This window comes from Scyliorhinus torazame, chromosome 3, assembly GCF_047496885.1.
Source record: "Scyliorhinus torazame isolate Kashiwa2021f chromosome 3, sScyTor2.1, whole genome shotgun sequence".
In the NCBI taxonomy this organism is placed as follows: domain Eukaryota; kingdom Metazoa; phylum Chordata; class Chondrichthyes; order Carcharhiniformes; family Scyliorhinidae; genus Scyliorhinus; species Scyliorhinus torazame.
Genome location: NC_092709.1, coordinates 10,832,765 through 10,851,834, shown reverse-complemented (window position 1 = coordinate 10,851,834; position 19,070 = coordinate 10,832,765). Strand labels below are relative to the sequence as shown.

Sequence of the window (19,070 nt, the reverse complement as noted above, 5' to 3'; positions counted from 1 at the left end):
TTGTCTGCCAAACCTAAATAAACAATTCATGGCCAACCGAGCTCGTTATCAAGCTGATTGACCCCATCAATACACTGGCCAAATCAGAGTATAGTTGGCCTGGGCAGTCAGGCAGAAGTGAGCAGAGTTTTGTTGTTAACAAGTCTTTTAAGGGACAGTGAGGAGAGGGAGGATAGAATCTTTGGGAGCGCCCTTTGTCCGTCAGGGGACCATCTCCTCTAAGATATTGCCGTGACTTTATTCCTCTCTGCCCACTTTACAGAACACACCACACTCCTCTGTGGCTGGGCAAACCGTTCCCACCCAATACCCTGGGTTAATCCCACTCCTGGATCCACTCGGGGCCTACGTCTTGGGACTGGTCACAGTTCCCACTTTAATGAGATCTTGGTGCTGCAGGGACTGCCGGAGGAGGCGGCCAATCTGATCAGCTGTCAGCTCTCGAGGGCAGGATCTCCTCCTCGGTGAGAGTCGGAAGTCCCACCGTTAGTCAAATTAGCCAATCAGCGTGCGTTTTATCTTAGGAGGGGTGTGTGGTGATGTGCACCAATGTAGATGCATGGAGGCTAACTAGACACTAGAGGGAGCACCAGAAACATCACACACACACTCAGCCAATAGATCAGTTAGATAAGAGACGACCGATGGACATTCACGATACACAAGGAGGTGACACGACCACAGGGGGGCATTACACCAACCCATATATAAAGGACACCACACACATGATCTGCCTCTTTCCAGTGGAGACAGTCAGTGAGAACAGATACAGGGTTGATTCAATATTACACCCACCACGTGGATTGCAGCAACTGGTTAGTCAGTCTGGGTAGCTATAGTAGGATTAGCAGTAGTGTCGAACCCGAGTCATTGAAGTGTAAATAGTTTAATAAATGTGTTGAAGTTATCTCCACGTCTGAACCTTCCTTTGTCAAGTGCACCACAAGTAAGCCGCTTATGTTACACCGAGAACATAACAAATCATGGTACCAGGACTGAACTGTTTCAATCCAGATAGCCATACCTCAGCGTACAGTGACGCCAGCAACGATACCCAGGCAAGATGTTCGAGATCCGGGTTCCGCAGCAGCTCCAGTGCCAAGGCGATCTCCGCGAAAACTGGCGGGCATGTCGGCAAAAGTTTGAAATCATCCTGGTGGCAGCCGAACTAGAAGAAGTGGCCGATCCTGAAAAAACAGAGCTTCTCCTCACCATCGCCGGTGCCAGAGCAGAAGAAATCTTTTAAAAATTCAAGTTCTCCAAAGGGCAAAACAGGAACGACTTCCAGGCAGTCCAGGACAAATTCAGCAAATACTGTGAGGAAAACACAGTCCAACCAGCAAGAAAAGGTAAGAGAAGCGCCAGGACTCACTTCGAGGCCAAAATCCCGGAGCAGAGAACAATTTTGGTCGGTGGCCATCTTTCTGCAGGGACTGCACTTGCACAGTTGCGCGAGAAGTGCGCAGAATGGGAAGGTCCGTTTGCGCATGCGCAATCACGAAAACGGCCATCGGTAAAGGAATCACGATCTGCGCATGTGCAAATGCTTCTTACGTGCTACGTCATGCGCGTCATGACGTCAGAGGCCCCGGAACACGCCCATTTAAAGGGGAAACGTCCCAAATCAAAGAAAAAATCAATTAAAGCTGTAAAACAACCTTCCTTCACCTGGAATAACAGTACAATGCCTCAAATTGAACCAGGAAATGATATTAACCTCCGAAGAACCCTGCAACAAGCAGTTAACTACGCCCAAACCGATGATTCCGACCTTGAATACTTCGATACTGACCATTACATTTTCTCTGGACCTCGTGAGCACAATGCCAGCTCCGACGCAAACAGTGATGATATGGTCATAGAAGACTACGACTTGGACGAACCTTTCACCTTGGGAGGCTACCCCAGTACCAAATCCGAACCGCAACTAGACGTGTTGCACATTGGCGACCCCGATATTTAATCCGACGCAGACGCGGATTCGTTCTTTGGCTTTGAGGATCTTCAGCCCAGCAGATACAACATCCCAACTCGTGAGTGCAGGATGATGCTGCAGCCTGAAATTAAGAGACAGAGAGCGGTACACGCCTACAGAGAGCGGCCTGCTGCCACACAGAGCGTGGTCCACGCACTGCTCAGGGTTCCCGACTCTACGAACGAAGACACGCAAAACTCCACACCGCAGTCCTTGCATGAACAAGAAGTGACTCCAGTGTCACAAGCCTCCGCAGCGAGCTCGTGGACAGCCTCCATGATAGAAGCAACGCGCAGTCCTTGCAGGAACAAGACCATGAGAGTCTAGCAACTTCCTCTGACCAACTAGCAGCAGACGATGCAATTCTGCCATGCTCAAGTAAACAGCAAGAAGACTATGACAGTCTACCACGCTCCAGTGCACAGCAGGACGACCATGACGGTCTATCATGCTACAATGAAGGACAAAGCGACGATGACAGTCCAAGCCCAAATGAAGGATAACAGCAAGACAATGACAGTCCACCCACATTGTTTGCACCACCAGATGAAGACTCTGACAATTTACCCAACCCAAGTGAACAACAAGTAGCTACTGAGAATCTACCCACGGTATGTGAGACGAGTGACGACAGCATCCCACTTCCCATGCAAGATGTGCAAAGTGACAGACCTCAGCTTGTGTGTACAGAGGCACTCGCCGATCCCTGTGAGACCACTGGTGACTCCGGTGACACCATGACACTTCCACCCTCATTCGCTCGAACCTCTCCACAAGTCAATGCATTCCTGCATGTTCCGACTCCAGATGTGCAGCTTCAAGAAATCTCAGCTGACTCCAGTGAACCTGCTAAGACTCTGGACAGGGAGCATCAACAAACCAACACTGACTCAGTTAAAACAGACCGGACTCCAGATGGGGAGCAACCAATCGCCGACTCTGATTCACGTAAGCCGGACTTTACTCCAGACAGGGAGTGCCGCAACCTCAGTGATGGCACGCTCAGAGTGACAGCAGATGCCACAATGACAGGAGATGGATCACTTAACAATTACACTGGGTCAGTAATAACAAGCAGCGGCTACAGTCCAAGAGGAATACACCAATATTCACCACAGCTATATCCACACATTCTTTCCACACCAGCAGTGCAGCCAATGACAGCTCATGCTGGACAAACCCAGTATTCAGGCATGCAGCAGCCAGCAGTCTATGCAGCATATTCTCAAACAGGCCAGCACTACGGATTGCCCACTAATGGAATCAAGACCGAAGGAGGACTACCGCCAGCGCAATCTGCATTACAGACTGGATGCCTTAGTTACAGCCCAGGATTTTCTGCACCACAGCCTGGCCAGACGGCATATTCCTATCAGATGCAAGGTTCTAGTTTCATACCATCACCAGGTATTTATGCGAGCAGCAATTCTGTTTCCAATTCGACAAGCTTCAATGCTTCTCAGCAGGATCACCCTTCCTGCACAGCACGTGGCCAGAAGCAGTATGTAGAGTCTTATCCAACTTCAATCTATGGCACATCCATGACCTCGAATGATACTGTTGATGATACCTCTTCAACATCAACACCTTATCAGCTTCAAGATGCCATCCGACAGCATCATCACAAACATCGGAAAAAGAAAGGGACTCCAAATCAGACAGCGAAGTGATTTGACCATTTCTTGGTTCCTGTGGCACAGGGACGTTGATGGCGTTCATAACCAAGAGAGACATTTGACCATGATGATTGATGGTTTTTGGACTTATTGTTTAATCACTGTTCCCATGATTTGTATATACCTTACCTTATCTCCCTGTTCTTTGTTCAATTTTCTTAAAGTGTACAGAAAATATGAACATATAAAAAAGGGGGGATGTGGTGATGTGCATCAATGTAAATGCATGTAGGCTAACTAGACACTAGAGGGAGCACCAGAAACATCACACACACACACTCAGCCACTAGGTCAGTTAGATAGGAGACAACCAATAGACATTCACGATACACAAGGAGGTGACAAGACCACAGGGGGGCATTACACCAACCCATATATAAAGGACACCACACACATGATCTGCCTCTTTCCAGTGGAGACAGTCAGTGAGAACAGATACAGGGTTGATTCAATATTACACCCACCACGTGGATTGCAGCAACTGGTTAGTCAGTCTGGGTAGCTATAGTAGGATTAGCAGTAGTGTCGAGCCCGAGTCATTGAAGTGTAAATAGTTTGATAAACGTGTTGAAGTTATCTCCACGTCTGAACCTTCCTTTGTCAAGTGCACCAAAAGGAAGCCACTTTTGTTACACCGAGAACATAACAAATCAGGGTGGGGGCAGGGTGCAAGCTAGCATGGAGCAGGTCAGCTTCCAGCTGATGTTCGGGTGGGGAGGGGGAGGGCGGTAGTGAGGCAAGTCGTACACCCGCTGTAATATGCAGCGACAGATGATGCTCTTATTTGTGGAGGTTTTGGTTCAGTCGAATAGTCATTGGGAACCTGGCCAACGTAACTGGGACTTGTGAATGGTTCATGACCGGAGTTGAGTTAAAACGGTACGGATGGATTTTTGGCTCTTAATGCCCTCACAGGTGACCATTCAATTATAATCAGAGCAACTCGACGGGAACAATAACAGCGACCTTGCTGGCAACGAAATCCTGAGATCAAGTTAAAAAAGGAACCCTTTTTTACATAAGTGGGAACATTGGCTTTTGATACATTGTGCAGAAAAATGCTCTTTGCAGTCAAACAATCTGTTGGAAATTTCGCAGGGCATTGTTATCGAGTCAAAATGATTCTGTTCATTCCCTAAATCCTCAGAGACATCCTCATTGACATCCCCAATTTGTTTGTGGTCATGGACAGACTAATGTAATGGGCCGACTCCCATGTGGGAATGGGTTTAATATGCCAACCTGATTCCATGTCGAACACTTCCAGCTGGCAGACAGGGGAATCCTGCAGTTCATCAAACTCGACGAGATTTAAGCCAGTTTCGGAAAGTGGAAGGACGATGTACACACCTATTGTACCACCCAGTCCCCACTGACTTTGGTTTAATTCAGTTTGTCTAACTTAAAACATTCGAAAAAGAGGGCAGCACGGTGGCGCAGTGGTTAGCACTGCTGCCTCACGGCGCCAAGGTCCCAGATTCCACCCCTGCTCTGGGTCACTGTCCATGTGGAGTTTCACATTCTCCCCGTGTTTGCATGGGTTTCACCCCCACAACCCAAAGATGTGCAGGGCCACGCTAAATTGCCCCTTAATTGGGAAAAATGAATTGGGTAGACTAAATTTATTTTAAAATAATTCAAAAAAGGGGAAGTAAGGCATAAGGGAGAATGTAAATAGAAGGTTACATCGACAGGTCAGAACCTCCCATGGAGCGTAAACACCAACGTTAACCTGACTGGTTACAATTCCGTGTAACAGTATTTGAGCATTTACATTCAGCTTACTGAATCACACCATGATGCTTTATAGGATTGCACCTTGTGGTGGTATAATGAACTCTGATGAAACATGTCATCGTAACTTCAGGAAATTATCCAAAATGCTTTCTTAGCTTGAAGTGCACTGTCAGACAAAATAATCGATGTTGATCTATGAATGAGGTAATGAAAGCTATTTCAGAGGAAATTAAGGACACTGAGTCCTCTCGTCCACTGCATTACGTAACAACAATGACACAAGAGGTGTTGGTAATTGAAATGAGTAATGAAGGCAGATCGGAGAAGTTCACCTCCCAAGGAAATCGCCCATAATCAGCGGAATCCACCGGGAATAATTAGCCCCAAAGCAGCCTAATGTACCCATAACCGTGCAGAAACTAACAGAAAAATCGATCACGCCAAGCGAATCGTTACAATTTGGATCCCGTATGAATACTTTATGCTCTTGTTCTGTTGGCAGAGATATGCCTTCTCTGAACTGAAACTTGACGCTGTGCGCAAAGTGTCTCGGGTAACAAATCTTTGGGCGAACAACATGCCTTTTCCCATTTGCGCGAAGGTGCTGGCAGGAGTACAGAGTGCCACATTACGCTCCCACTCTCTCCAACTAATGGGAAACATCACAATGAGTTAGTTCAGAATACTCAAAACAGACTTCTTGGCAACGACCAGCACATCAATCACATTAGATTTCACAGGTATTGGAGCAGTCTCCCAGACATGCAATCCACACACCTTCAGGACATCCCATTCTGCAAGCTGTTTTATTTTAACTGATGAAACAATTCACTGCCTGGTAATCAAAGTTCATTATCTCCATCTCGGTGTCTCCCCCCCATAGGCTGACAATCCTCACAAAGAGGCTTTGAAGGTGGCTAGTGGATAGTAGGGCAGGGACATTTCGTACCTCCATCCCTCTCGCTCGCCCCTGGTGGAGACAGGTTGCTGTCAGCCAGCACTTACGGAAAGGTAAATTGGTTCTTCAACCTGCGTTAACCTTGACAACGAGCGTTGAAAGGCTTCGATGTTACAAGAGTGAAATATGGAAAATGTTTCGGATGCTGGAATCTGAAATTTGAACAGAGGATGCTGGAGAAACGCAATGTGGGTGGCACGGTAGCACAGTGGTTAGCACTGTTGCTTCACAGCGCCAGGGTCCCAGGTTCGATTCCTGTTTGGGTCACTGTCTGTGCAGCGTCTGTACGTTCTCCCCATGTCTGCATGGGTTTCCTCCGGGTGCTCCGGTTTCCTCCCACAAGTCCCGATAGACGTGCTGTTAGGTAATTTGGACATTCTGAATTCCTCCTCTGTGTACCCGAACCGGCGCCAGAATGTGGCTTTTCACAGTAACCTCATTGCAGTGTTAATGTAAGCCTATTTGTGACAATAAAGATTATTCTTATTAACGGTCTGGCAGCATCTTGGATTGGTTTGGATTTGTTTATTGTCACGTGTACCGAGGTACAGTGAAAAGTATTGTACTGCGTGCAGCTCAAACAGATCACTTAGAACATGAAAAGAAAATACGTAATAGGGCAACACAAGGTACACAAGGCACCTGTAAGGAGAGCAAAGCAGAGTTAAAGTTTCCAGTCCCCTTTGGAGCCAAAAGGCCTGGAAACATTAACCCTGCTCTCTCTCTCCTTACTTTACAAGAGTAGCTTGGGCAGCACGGTAGCACAGAGGTTAGCACTGTTGCTTCACAGCTCCAGGGACCTGGGTTCGATTCCCGGCTTGGGTCACTGTCTGTGCGGAGTCTGCACGTTCTCCCCGTGTCTGTGTGGGTTTCCTCCGGGTGCTCCGGCTTCCTCCCACAATTCCCGAAAGACGTGCTTGTTAGGTAAACTGGGCATTCTGAATTCTCCCTCAGTGTACCCGAACAGGCGCCGGAATGTGGCGACTAGGGGCTTTTCACAGTAACTTCATTGCAGTGTTAGTGTAAGCCTACTTGTGACACTAACAGAGATTATTATTATCCTCACTTCAATGTACTTCATTGTCTCTAAAGCACTTTCGGATGTCCCGTGATCGCCACAGGCACTACATAAATGCAAATCCTCCTTTCTTCCTTCGTTATTGGACCGTGACAGATTAGCCAACTAAACGGTGTCGAGGAGTGACGGGCTTCTCAGTGTTTTCGCTGATTTAACTTCCTTCCTTTGATTCTATTGGGCTTTTCTCGAAAGAAGCAGCTGCTTTCAGCATGTCTTCAGAAATATGATGCTCGCATGTAACCACTGTTTATGGTGGGAGCGTGCCGCAAATCAATTGTCTCCTCTTACTTTACCACCTTAAATAACTTTCACATCTGTATCACACATTGCAAATGGACTACGAGCAGATCTATAGATCATAAATCTTTAAGGTCAGGGAGCGATGGATTAGAACCCGCCAGATTTATATTCATTGGCAGGAGTCAGTTTGATTTATATTAATACCGGGCTTGAATGCAGCCTCCGGCCTGGAACATGTAAGTAGAAAGGCAACTGCAGTTGTTACTGTCTCCTGAGTGCACTGACTCTTGGCAACACGGTTAGTTCAGTCGGGGTCTTGCTCCTTCAGTTTTACGTGCAGCCGAGGAGTTTATGACTGGGCGATATACGGCCTTAAGCAGAGAACTTGCACTGGTAAAAGTATAAGGTGTGATGCGCGATCAATTACACTCAAGACAAAGTGATTTCATCACTGAAGGCTTTAAACTACTAGAACTTGTTCCCCAGCAGCTTCGGTACAGAAAGTGAAGGCTGCTGGGACAGCACCGTTTCTTATACTCCGCCTCTCAGGGCGGAGCTACGTAACAACAGCCAATGGTAGACTCCTGGGTCTAACCAATGGTCATCAGCCTCTTAGGTACTGCAATTCCTGGTACTACCACATTCACCCCCTGTTAAAAAAGAGTCCGGCGGGGGTGGTGGCCGGTGGTAACAGTCGCCTTTAACATGGTATGATCAGGTATGGAGGTACCGTGGTGTTGAGGATATTTACAAAGTGTTTGTTCACAGTTAAATTCACAGCGAAGCAATCATTCGATCGGGTGGCCTGGTCGTCCGTCTGGAGCATCTGGGCTTGGGTGGTGATTCTGGTGGGGGTCCCGGTGGTTGCGACTCCGGGAGAGTGGTTTCGGCCTCCCTGGCAGCTTCGTCACCCCTAGACGGCGCTGTTAGGGCAAACGGTTGACACGGGGGGTGCGCCTGTAGGGGGCGTCGGTGGGTGGGCGGGCCGTGGCAGGAGCGGCGGGAGTACTGACCCCTCCCACTGCTGTGTGGGGGGGGTGGGGTGGGGGGTAATGGTTCGGGTGCGCGTGGGGTTCTGGCGGGGCCAGGTCCCGAAGGGAGACCTTATCTTGCCGGCCGTCAAGGAACGCCACGTAGGCGTACTGGGGGTTAGCGTGCAGCAGGTGGACCCTCTCGACAAACGGGTACGACTTGTGCGCCCGCACGTGCTTCCGAAGCAGGATGGGTTCGGGTGTCGCTAGCCAAGTTGGGAGCAAGGTCCCGGAGGAGGACTTCCTGGGGAAAACAAGGAGACGTTCATGAGGTGTCTGATTTGTGGTTGTACAGAGCAGCGACCAGATGGCGTGGAGGGCCATCGGGAGGACTTCTTGCCAGCGGGAGACTGGGAGATTCCTGGACCGAAGGGCCAGCAGGACGGTCTTCCAGACCGTTCCGTTCTCCCTCTACACCTGTCCGTTTCCCCGGGGGTTGTAACTGGTGGTCCTGCTCGAGACGATGCCCTTGCTGAGCAGGAATTGACGCAGCTCGTCGCTCATAAAGGAGGACCCCCTATCACTGTGTATGTACGCGGGGAAACCGAACAGTGTAAAGATACCCTGGAGGGCCTTGATGACGGTGGTTGTGGTCATGTCTGGGCAGGGGAAAGGTTGTGGACTGGATTAGGGGTCGGGCTTTGTCTGCGTAATTGGGGACCCACTGTGCGCAATAGCTGAAAAGGCAGCGCTTCAGGGCCTTGGGGTATTCAGGGTTGGGGCCTATAACTCCATTTCGCACTACTTAGCCTAGAATGGCTAGATGGTCGGTGCTAAACACGCATTTATCCTTATTATATGTCAGGTTAAGGATTTTCGCGGTCTGGAGAAATTTGCGGAGGTTGGTGTCATGGTCCTGCTGGTCATGGTCGCAGATGGTGACGTTATCCAGATACGGGAACATTGCACTTAAGCCGTACCAGTCAACCATTCGGTCCATCTCTCGCTGGAATACCAAGACCCCATTAGTGACACCAAAGAGAACTCTTAAAAAGTGATAGAGCCGCCCATCTGCTTCGAATACAGGGTACTTGCGGTCACCATTACGGAGGGGTAGCTGGTGGTAGGCAGATTTGAGATCGACCATGGAGAAAACCTTGCATTGCACGATCCTGTTCACCAGGTCGGCTATGCGGGGCAGAGGGTACGCGTCCAGCTGCGTAAACCTGTTGATGATCTGACTGTAGTCAATTGACCATCCTATGCTTCTCCCCGGTCTTTACCACCACTACTTGAGCTCTCCAGGGACTGTTGCTCGCTTCGATGACCCCTTCCCCCAGCAGCCTTTGGACCTCTGACCTGATGAAGGTCCGGTCCTGGGCACTGTACCGTCTGCTCCTGGTGGCGACGGGTTTGCAATCCGGGGTGAGGTTCGCAAACAGCGAAGGCGGGTCGACCTTAAGGGTCGCGAGGCCGCAGACAGTAAGGGGAGGTCTCGGGCCGCCAAATTTAAAGGTCAGGCTTTGCAAATGGCACTGGAAGTCCAGCCCCAGGAGGGTAGCCGCGCAGAGGTGCGGCAGGACATACAGGCGGAAATTGTCGAATTTCCTGCCTTGGACAGTGAGGTTCGCTAAGCAGAACCCTTGTATCTCCGCCGAGTGAGACCCGGAGGCCAGGGAGATCCTTTGGTTTACAGGGTGGGTAACAAGTGAACAGCGCCTTACCGTATCGGGGTGAACAAAGCTTTCCGTGCTCCCAGAGTAAATCAGGCAAGACGTCTCGTGGCCGTTGATGAAGACCGTCATTGTAGCTGTTGCGAGTGTCCGGGATCGACTTTGGTCCAGTGTGACCAAGGCCAGATGAAGCAGTTGCGAGTTCTGATCGGGCAGCATGTAGTCGGCCATGCTGGGGGCCTGGGGCCCCATCCAAGATGGCGTCACCCATGGGTCGCACATGGTGTCCAGGGATGAACAAGATGGCGGTAGCGATGGTCAAAATGGCGGCGCCCACCCGTCCAGCGTGGTGTCCGGGGGCAAGATGGCCGCGCCCGTGGGTCGCACGTGGCCCTAGGATAGGGAGGTGGCGGTGAGCGCTGGCCGGTCGGGACCTGAAGGGGGGGTTGCCGCGGTGGTCCGGAGTCGCTGGAGACCGCGGCCACGGCACGGGCCTGGCAGACCCCCACAAAGTGGCCCTTCTTGCCGCACCCTTTGCAGGCGGCGGTGCGGGCTGGGCAGCGCGGGCCGGGATGATTCGCCTGCCCACAGAAGAAACAGCGGGGCCCGGCGGCATTAGCGGGCCGTCTCGTAGCGCAGGCCTGCGGGGTCAGGGGGAAGGTCTGTGGGGCTGCCGCTGCAGGGTGCCAGGCAGCCCAGGGGGCCGCCGCCGCGGTCGGGCGTATAGGACTGCGCGTTTTTGTAGACAACGTCCATCGACCCTGCCAGGGCCCGTGCCTCTCTAAGTCCCAGGGTGTCCCTTTCTAGGAGTCTTTGGCAGATATCTGAGGAGCTCATACCTGCTACGAAAACATCCCTGATTAATGTTCCGTGTGCTCGCTCTCCGAAACTTGCGGGCAGCCACAGTTTCAGCCCAGCACCAGTAGCGCCCGGTAGAAATCTTCCAACGATTCCCTGGAGCTTTGCCGTCTCGTTGCAAGCAGGTGACGTGCGTAGACCTGATTTACAGGGCGGATATAATGTTCTTCTAACAGTTCGATCGCAGCATCATAGTCCTCCGTCTCCTCGAAAAGGGTGTAAATCCCAGGGCTGACCCTTGAGCACAGGAGGTGCATTTTCTGTCCTTCTGAGGGGGTGCCTCCGGCCGTCTCGAGGTAGCCTTTAAAGCACGCCAGCCAGTGTTTAAATATCGCAGCCGAGTTCTCCGCGTGGGGGCTGAGTTGAAGGCACTCCGGTTTGATTCGGAGATCCATCCTTCCAGCTTAAGTCTAGTAGATTAAATTGATGCACGATCAATTACACTCAAGACGAAGTGATTTCATCACTGACGGCTTCAATCTACTAGAACCTGTTCCCCAGCAGCTTCGGTACAGAAAGTGAAGGCTGCTGGGACGGCACTGTTTCTTATACTCCGCCTGTCAGGGCAGAGCTACGTAACAACAGCCAATGGTAGACTCCTGGGTCTAACCAATGGTCAGCAGCCTCTTAGGTACCGCAATACCTGGTACTACCACAAGGTGTAAACTGACATAGCGGACACTAGTTTCTCCACGGTAAGCCTGTATGTGCTTTCACTGAAAAGCAATAAGCACTCCCTGCTGGACACCAGGAATTCTGAATACACGGTTGTGCAGAATGAAAGCGGCTGAAAAGAAATGCTTAGGAACCGGCAGATTGGAATGCAACACTCCAGTGGTCTCCGGCAAGAATGTGTCAGCCAGGAACTCGTCACTTTAGTCGTTCTCCACTCTTGACTTCACAAACCACACGGAGAGTGTGCCGGTACAGCGTCGCCCTTACGAGGATTGCCAACCCTCCAGGAATGGCCAGGAGCCTCCGGGAACTGAAGACCATTGTCCAGGACATTGCTCTCCGCAGCATTGGAGAAAAAATCTTCAGGACAGTAAAAAATATTGGGCGGCATTCTCCGGTAGACAACGGCAAAATTGGGAAAGGCGATTGGGCGGAGAATCGGTTCCAACGGCAGAATCGTGGCAGGCCACGAATTGACATCAAATCGCACGGGCAGTAGACACGGTTTGCATTTCACTCGCGGTCCCGACCCGGTATTCTCCGGGGCCTCCGCGATTCTCCGACTCTGATGGGCCGAGTTCCCGAAGGCGAGGTTCACTTTTGCTTTTAAAAACCGTGAAACAGGCACCGTGGCTGCTGAGGGAGAGAGGGGGGGGGGGGGGGGGGGGGTACGGAAAGTGTCCAACATCGCCATAGCTTGCTGACAGTCGTGCCGCTTGCTTTGTTACGCTCTTGACGTAGCGGAAGCTGCTTCCTTGTTGTACACTCTGACAAAGGAAGGTTCAGACTTGGCAATAGCTTTAACACGTTTATTAATCTATTAACAATTCTCCTACTTGGATTCGACGCTACTGTTAATCCTGCTATAGCTACTCAGACTGACGAACCAGTCTGCTACAATCCACGTGGTGGGAGTGATGTGTTTCAAATCAACCCTGTGTACACACTGCGTGTCTCCACTGGAACGAGGAAGATCATGTGTGTTGTATCCTTTTTATATGGGTTGGTGTAATGCCCTCCTGTGGTAGTGTCACCTCTGTGTGTGTCGTGAATGCCCATTGGTCGTGTCCTATCTTACTGACCTATTGGTTGACTGTCCATGTGTCATGTCTCTGGTGCTCCCTATAGTGTCTAGCTAGGTGTAGTGTATGTACATTAACCCTTTGTGTACTTACAGTGATGTATATCACCACATCCCCCCCTTTTTTCGTGTTACATATTTTCTGTACAGTGTTAAAGAAAATTGAACAAACTAGGTAGATGAGTGATACTCTGTACAAGTTATGATAACTGTGATCATTAAACAATAAGTCCAAATCATATGCATAAGTCCAAAGTTCATTAATTATTATGGTCGAGTGGCTTTCTAGTTTGGTTGGTGAGTTGGTGATGTTGATGGTGGCATTGCATTGTAAACGCCGTCAGTGTCCCTGTGCTGAAGGAACCGAGAAGTGGTCACATCACTTCGTTGTCGGATTTGGACTCTTTTTTTCTTACGATGCTTGTGGTGGTAATTCTTGATGGCATCTGTCCTGAAAGCCAGGTTGCCTGTTGGCAGTGCAGCAAACGTGAATTGGTAAGATGCATCATCCTGCCATGGTATGTCATTGTACTGAGCTGAGCAGTAACAGTGTCCCTCATGGGCAGAGTTGTACCATGTCGTACCAGCTAATTTGCAGAGTTGTACCATGTCGCACCAGCCGTAGTTCCAGTGGCGTTGTGTTTGTCGTGCTTGTTGTCGACGTTGTTGCCTTTGGTACGCTTCTTGCTATTGTCTTTGATGTTGTTGTGTTGGTTGGTTTTGTTGCCGTGTTTGCTGCGCTCAAGGACCACACTCTGTGGATAATACGAGTCCTTCACACAGTTACTCGTGTTAGCGTGCTTTGTGGCGTCTGCTGTCTCCTGGAGCGTGCCGTCACTGAGTTTGCGGCGCTCCCCGTCTGGAGTCATGTCCGGCTTTCTTGAATCAGCTTTGACTTGTCGATGCTCCCCGTCTGGAGTCTGGTCTGTTTCACCTGAGTCAGTTTTGGTTTGTCGATGCTCCCCGTCTGGAGCCCTTTCTGGTTCACCTGAATGAGCTTTGGTTTCTTGATACTCCCCGTCTGGAGTCAAAACGTTCGGGAATGCATTTGCTTGTGGAGAGGTTTGAGCGAATGGGGTTTGAAGTAACGTGGAGTCACCAGTAGTCTCACTGTGATTGTCGAGTGCCTCTGTACGCACTCGCTGAGGTCTGTCACGTTGCACATCTGGTATGGGAAGTGGGATGCCGTCGTCACTTGTCTCACATACAGTGGGTAGGGCCTCAGTGTCTTCTTGTCGTTCACTTGAGCTGGTTAGACCGTCAGAGTCTTCTTCTGGTGGCTCAAATAATCTGGATGGACTGTCATAGTCTGCTTGCTGTACACTTGAGCTGGGTAGACTGTCATAGTCTTTCTGTTGTTCACTTGAGCGTGGCAGACTTGCATCGTCTGCCACTGGTTGCTCAGAGGAGGTTGCTAGACCCTCATGGTCTTGTTCACGCAAGGACTGTGCTTTGGAGTCTTGCATTGCTTCTATCGTGGAGGCTGTCCACGAGCTCGCTGTGGAGGCTTGTGCCACTCCCTCTGTGGAGTCTTGCAGCGTTCCTTGTGTGGAATCGTGCATTGGTCTTCCTGTGGAAACTGTCATCGCTTCTTGTTCATGCAAGGACTGCGCTCTGGAGTCTTGCATTGCTTCTATCGTGGAGGCTGTCCACGAGCTCGCTGTGGAGGCTTGTGTCACTGGAGTCACTTCTTGTGTGGAGATGTGCAGTTGTCTTGCTGCAGAGTCTTTCAGCGTTTCTGTGTGGAGGCTGGGACCCTTCGTGGCGTGTGGGCCGCTCTCTGTGGGCTTGTACCGCTCTCTGTCTCTTGGTGTCCGGCCGTAGCATCACACTGCACTCACGAGTCAGGATGTCGTATATGCTGGGCTGAAGATTCCCCAATCCGAAAAACCCGTCGTCGGGGTCGCCAATGTGCAACACGTCTAGTTGCGGTTCAGATTTGGTACTGGGGTAGCCACGCAAGGTGAAATGTTTGTCTGAGTCATTGTCTTCTAGAACCATATCATCACGATTTGTGTCGGAGCTGGCATTGGGCTCGCGATGTCCAAAGAAGAATTCAAGATCTGAGTCATAGTCTTCAAGGACTGTATCATCTCTTTGGGATGTGCTAACTGCTTGTTGCAGGGTTCTGCGGAGGTTACTTTCAGCTACTTGTCGAATTTCAGGCATTGTGCTGTCGTTCAAGGTGAAAGAATCGGGTTTTACGGTGTAAAAATTTTTTTCCGTGTTTTGCAACATTTCCCCTTTAAGTGGGCGTGGTCCGGGGCCTTTGACATCATGACGCTTGTGACGTAGAGCGTAGGAAGCAATTGTGCATGCACAGATCGCTGTTCCTTTACTTGGGGCCTTTTTCCCTCCTCTCTTATCACACCCCCCTCCATTGGTTGCTGGCTATGAACAGGTCCTCGAAGAGTTTGGCAAACTTTCTCCACGTGTCGTGGAATCTCTCCTCGGACCCCCGATTGAGAGTTTTATCATTTCAATCTTTTGGGATTTAAGCCGGGTCTGAGAGTCACTCTCAGGCTCTGGGAGGTGCTGCTGACTTCCACCCCAGCAGAAGTCTCCGCCAGACGATGAGAGAGAGGGAGGTCACGGCGTCCGCCCTCTTCCCTGTGAAGATCTCTGGGTGCTCTGACACCTCAAAGACTGTCCAACCGACATGGCTGCATCTCAACTCCCAGAACCTGGACATGGCCTCGAAGAAGGCTGTCCAGAACCCATAGAGACTGGAACAGGGCCAGAACATGTGGGCATGGTTGGCTGGGCCATCTAGTGCCAGGTCTTTACTGTGGCAACTACCACCAGGCTCCTTAAGTGTTTGTGCGGGGGACCGGGATTGAAGCAGAGCAGAGCAGGAGGCTTCCTCCATTTGGGCCCATTCCATCTCCGGCTTCTCCAGCCACCCTCTCCCCTTTCTGCGTTCGCCGCCCAGTGGTAGAATAGGAAGTTCGGCAGGGCCAGGCCTCCCATGTGTCGCCCTCTCTGCAGGATGGCTTTTTGTATCCTCGGGACTCTCCCCCCCCCCCCCAGACAAAGGCCATGATTAACTTATCAACCCTGGTGAAGGAGGATTTGGGGATGTGATTGGGAGCGATCTATATGTGAAGAGGAACCTGAGAAGCATGTTCATTTTATACCGTTTCCGCTAGCGAGAGCGGGAGCAAGTCCCATCTTTGTCGGTCCTTCTATACCTCCTCTACCGGGCTGGAGAGGTTCCACTTGTGGAGCCTGATCCAGTTGTGAGCCACCTGTATTCCCAGGTACCTGATCTTTGTCGGGATGATCTTAAACGGTAACCCCTCCAGCTCCACTCCTCCCCCTCGGGGGTTCATCGGGAAGATTTTGCTCTTCCCAGGTTGGGTTTGTAACCTGAGAAGGCACAAAACTCTTTAAGGAGTCCCGTTATCTTCCACATGCTGGCCAGGGGGGTACGAAACGTAGAGGAGCAGGTCATCTGGGTAGAGTGAAACTCTGTGCTCCCTACCCCATCTTCGAATGCCCGTCCGCCAGTCTGCCAACCTAAGGGAAATGGCCTGTGGCTCAATGGGCAGTGAGAACAGAAGCAGGGACAACGGGTCCCCCTGCCTCGTTCCTCTGTGCAGCCGAAAGTACTTGGAGCTGGTGGCGTTCGTCCGCATGCCCTCTGTGGGGTTTAAGAACCCACTTAGCTGTGCTGCTGCTGAATCTAACAGACACCCGGCGTCTATCAGCCTCGCTGAAGAGACTCCTGCCAGGTGCCGTTCAGTACTGGTGCCAATAAAAGGTGACGGGGGTGTGAGGGTGGCCTCCTGGCACTGCTGGTGCCACCCGGGCATCTTGGCACTGCCACCTCTGGCTGTCCCACCCAAGTGCCAGCTTGGCACTTCCAGGGTGCCCAGGTGGCACTGCCAGGTCACCAGGCTGGCATTTTGCCCACACCGGGGTCAGGCCAGGAGTGCCCTGCCCATGTGAGGTGGGATGCAGGAGGGGGTGGGTGGACTCGATGACCCTCCTCTAGGTGAGTTGGGGCATTGGGGGGGGATCCGGGGGGTCGCGTCGGGGGTTGAGAGATCAGGGGGCCATTTAAAAGTGGCGTCCCGATCTCTTCCTGCACTGGGGAGTTCCGCTCGCCAGAGCTCCTCCGTGCCAAGTGTGGCCCCGGGAGAGCATTCCCCACCAGTGTCGTTAGATAGCGGGACCGTTCCTGCCGCTTGTCCCGCCCAGGATGGACTCTATTTTTTTTTGTCACGTCACACCCAAAGTATTTCGCACCGAGTGTTCTTGTTGTCATTATGTCGGCAAACACAGCAGCTGGACAAAAGACAGGAAGACCCTGCAAGTGCGAATATGTTGACCGGTCAGTTAATCTGTTTTTGGTCCTGTTGGACACCAGATGAGGTTCCCTGCTTTTTTATCAAAATGCGTCTGGGTGAATTTAATGTTGGCTCGAACAGGCACGTTGAGTCTGGGTTTAACGCCTTGTCCAATAGATAACCCCTCTGGCATTGGAGTACTGCCTTTGAGTTACAATGTAGAGTCTTACATTGTGATCTGTGTTTTGTTGCTTCATTTTTGTTGGCAGAAGATGTCAATTTGGATGCAAGCTGCTGGTAACTCCATTGTTCTCGGTCGGTAATGACATTTGCCAACAATACAACTGCAGCTTGTAGTCACACTGTGGCAGGACTGACACGACTCGCTGCCAGAAAATGTTGTGTGTGCAAATCCTATTTCAAAAGAATTTTCTCTGTATCACTGATAACTGTGATTTGTTTTATTGTTAATCTTTACGTGCCGTGCACTAGGATGTGAAACACATCACCAATCTAATAATAATCTTTATTATTGTCACAAGGAGGCTTACATTAACACTGCAATGAAGTTACTGTGAAAAGCCCCTAGTCGCCACATTCCGGCCCCTGTTCCGGCGTCCACCCCCGAACCCCAGCCGCCGCCATTTTCTCAGGAGTCGGAGTGGGAATGAATATAAATCAGCAGCTACCTCCATTCATTTGCCGAGGGAAGCGTTTGAAACGCGAGGTGTGCAGATTATACCTGGTAGGAGCAGTCCTGAACCATTTGGGTATCCAGGGTATCGTCTTAGTGAAGCAATGGGCCCGGGACACGGTGCCCTTTGCTGGAGGTCAGGTACCATTTGGGATTGTTAAAGGTAGACATGATTATGTGTAAAAAGTGCATAAACACCCTGGAACTCTCAAAGCTGCTAAAGAACTGCCAACAATGTCAAAGAACTGTCAAGATATCAAAGAATGGTCACAACTGTCAAACAAAGAACTGTCGAAGCTGTCAAAGAAATGTTACAACTCACGTAAACAGCAAAGTTAATTGTCGAAGTTCATTGGAACCGACAAGGGGTTTAACCCTGCTGAGCAGCGATGCAGACAAACAGGCTCCATTTTAATGTTCTCCCCGTGTCTGCGTGGGTTTCCTCCGGGTGCTCCGGTTTCCTCCCACAGTCCGAAGATGCGCAGGTTAAGCGGATTAGCCATGATCAATGCACAGGGTTGCGGGGATAGAGTGGGGGAGTGGGCCTGGGCAGAGTACTCTTTCAGAGCATCAATGGGCTAACTCGCCTCCTTCTACACCGTAGGGATTCTATGGTCAAGGATCATAACAGCGCCGACACACATCAGGCCTCCTACCCTGCCCACCTCCGCACCCAGCAGCCTCGTCACTCGTTCGGGGTGGGGGAGGAGGAACCACCCACACAACCGGAAGGAAAACCTCAAATACGGGGCCTCTTTTACCCGAGTTGGGTTTGTAGAGCCGGGAAATGTCCCAGCTCTGCTCATGCGACCCGGGAGAGAAAACCCAGACCAAAAGTAATTTTTAAGTAGCTCATAATTACTTTTGAAAGATGAGAATGAGTCATTACAGCCCTCTGAGTCTGCAACAGTACTTGGTCCTTAACGACTCCCTTGGTCTCTTTCCTGTATCAGTTTGTCATCTTCCTTTCCAACGGGCCTCAACAGCCTCTTGAGTAAAGTGCTCCCCATTGCTGCACCTTGTTCTCGACACGTCTCCTCCCTAAGAGGACTCTGCCGCCCCCCCCCCCCCTCCCCCCCGGTTGATCACCCACTCTGATTCCCAATTGGAGCCCCCAAGCCAGGTGACCTTAAAGGTCCAGTCACCCCAGATCTGCACCCCT

General features: G+C 50.8%; 1 protein-coding gene and 1 long non-coding RNA gene across 3 annotated transcripts in view; one reads left to right on the top strand and one right to left on the bottom strand.

Annotated features, from left to right (window-relative positions):
- stpg2 (sperm-tail PG-rich repeat containing 2) overlaps window positions 1-19,070 on the bottom strand; it is a 649,746-nt gene that overhangs the window by 158,506 nt on the left and 472,170 nt on the right. The window lies entirely within an intron of this gene.
- Window positions 17,144-19,070, top strand: part of LOC140409469 (uncharacterized) — a 57,599-nt gene continuing 55,672 nt past the window's right edge. Inside the window, exon 1 of the long non-coding RNA XR_011940337.1 lies at window positions 17,144-17,258. This is a non-coding gene — a long non-coding RNA (uncharacterized lncRNA). The remainder of the gene's footprint in view (window positions 17,259-19,070) is intronic.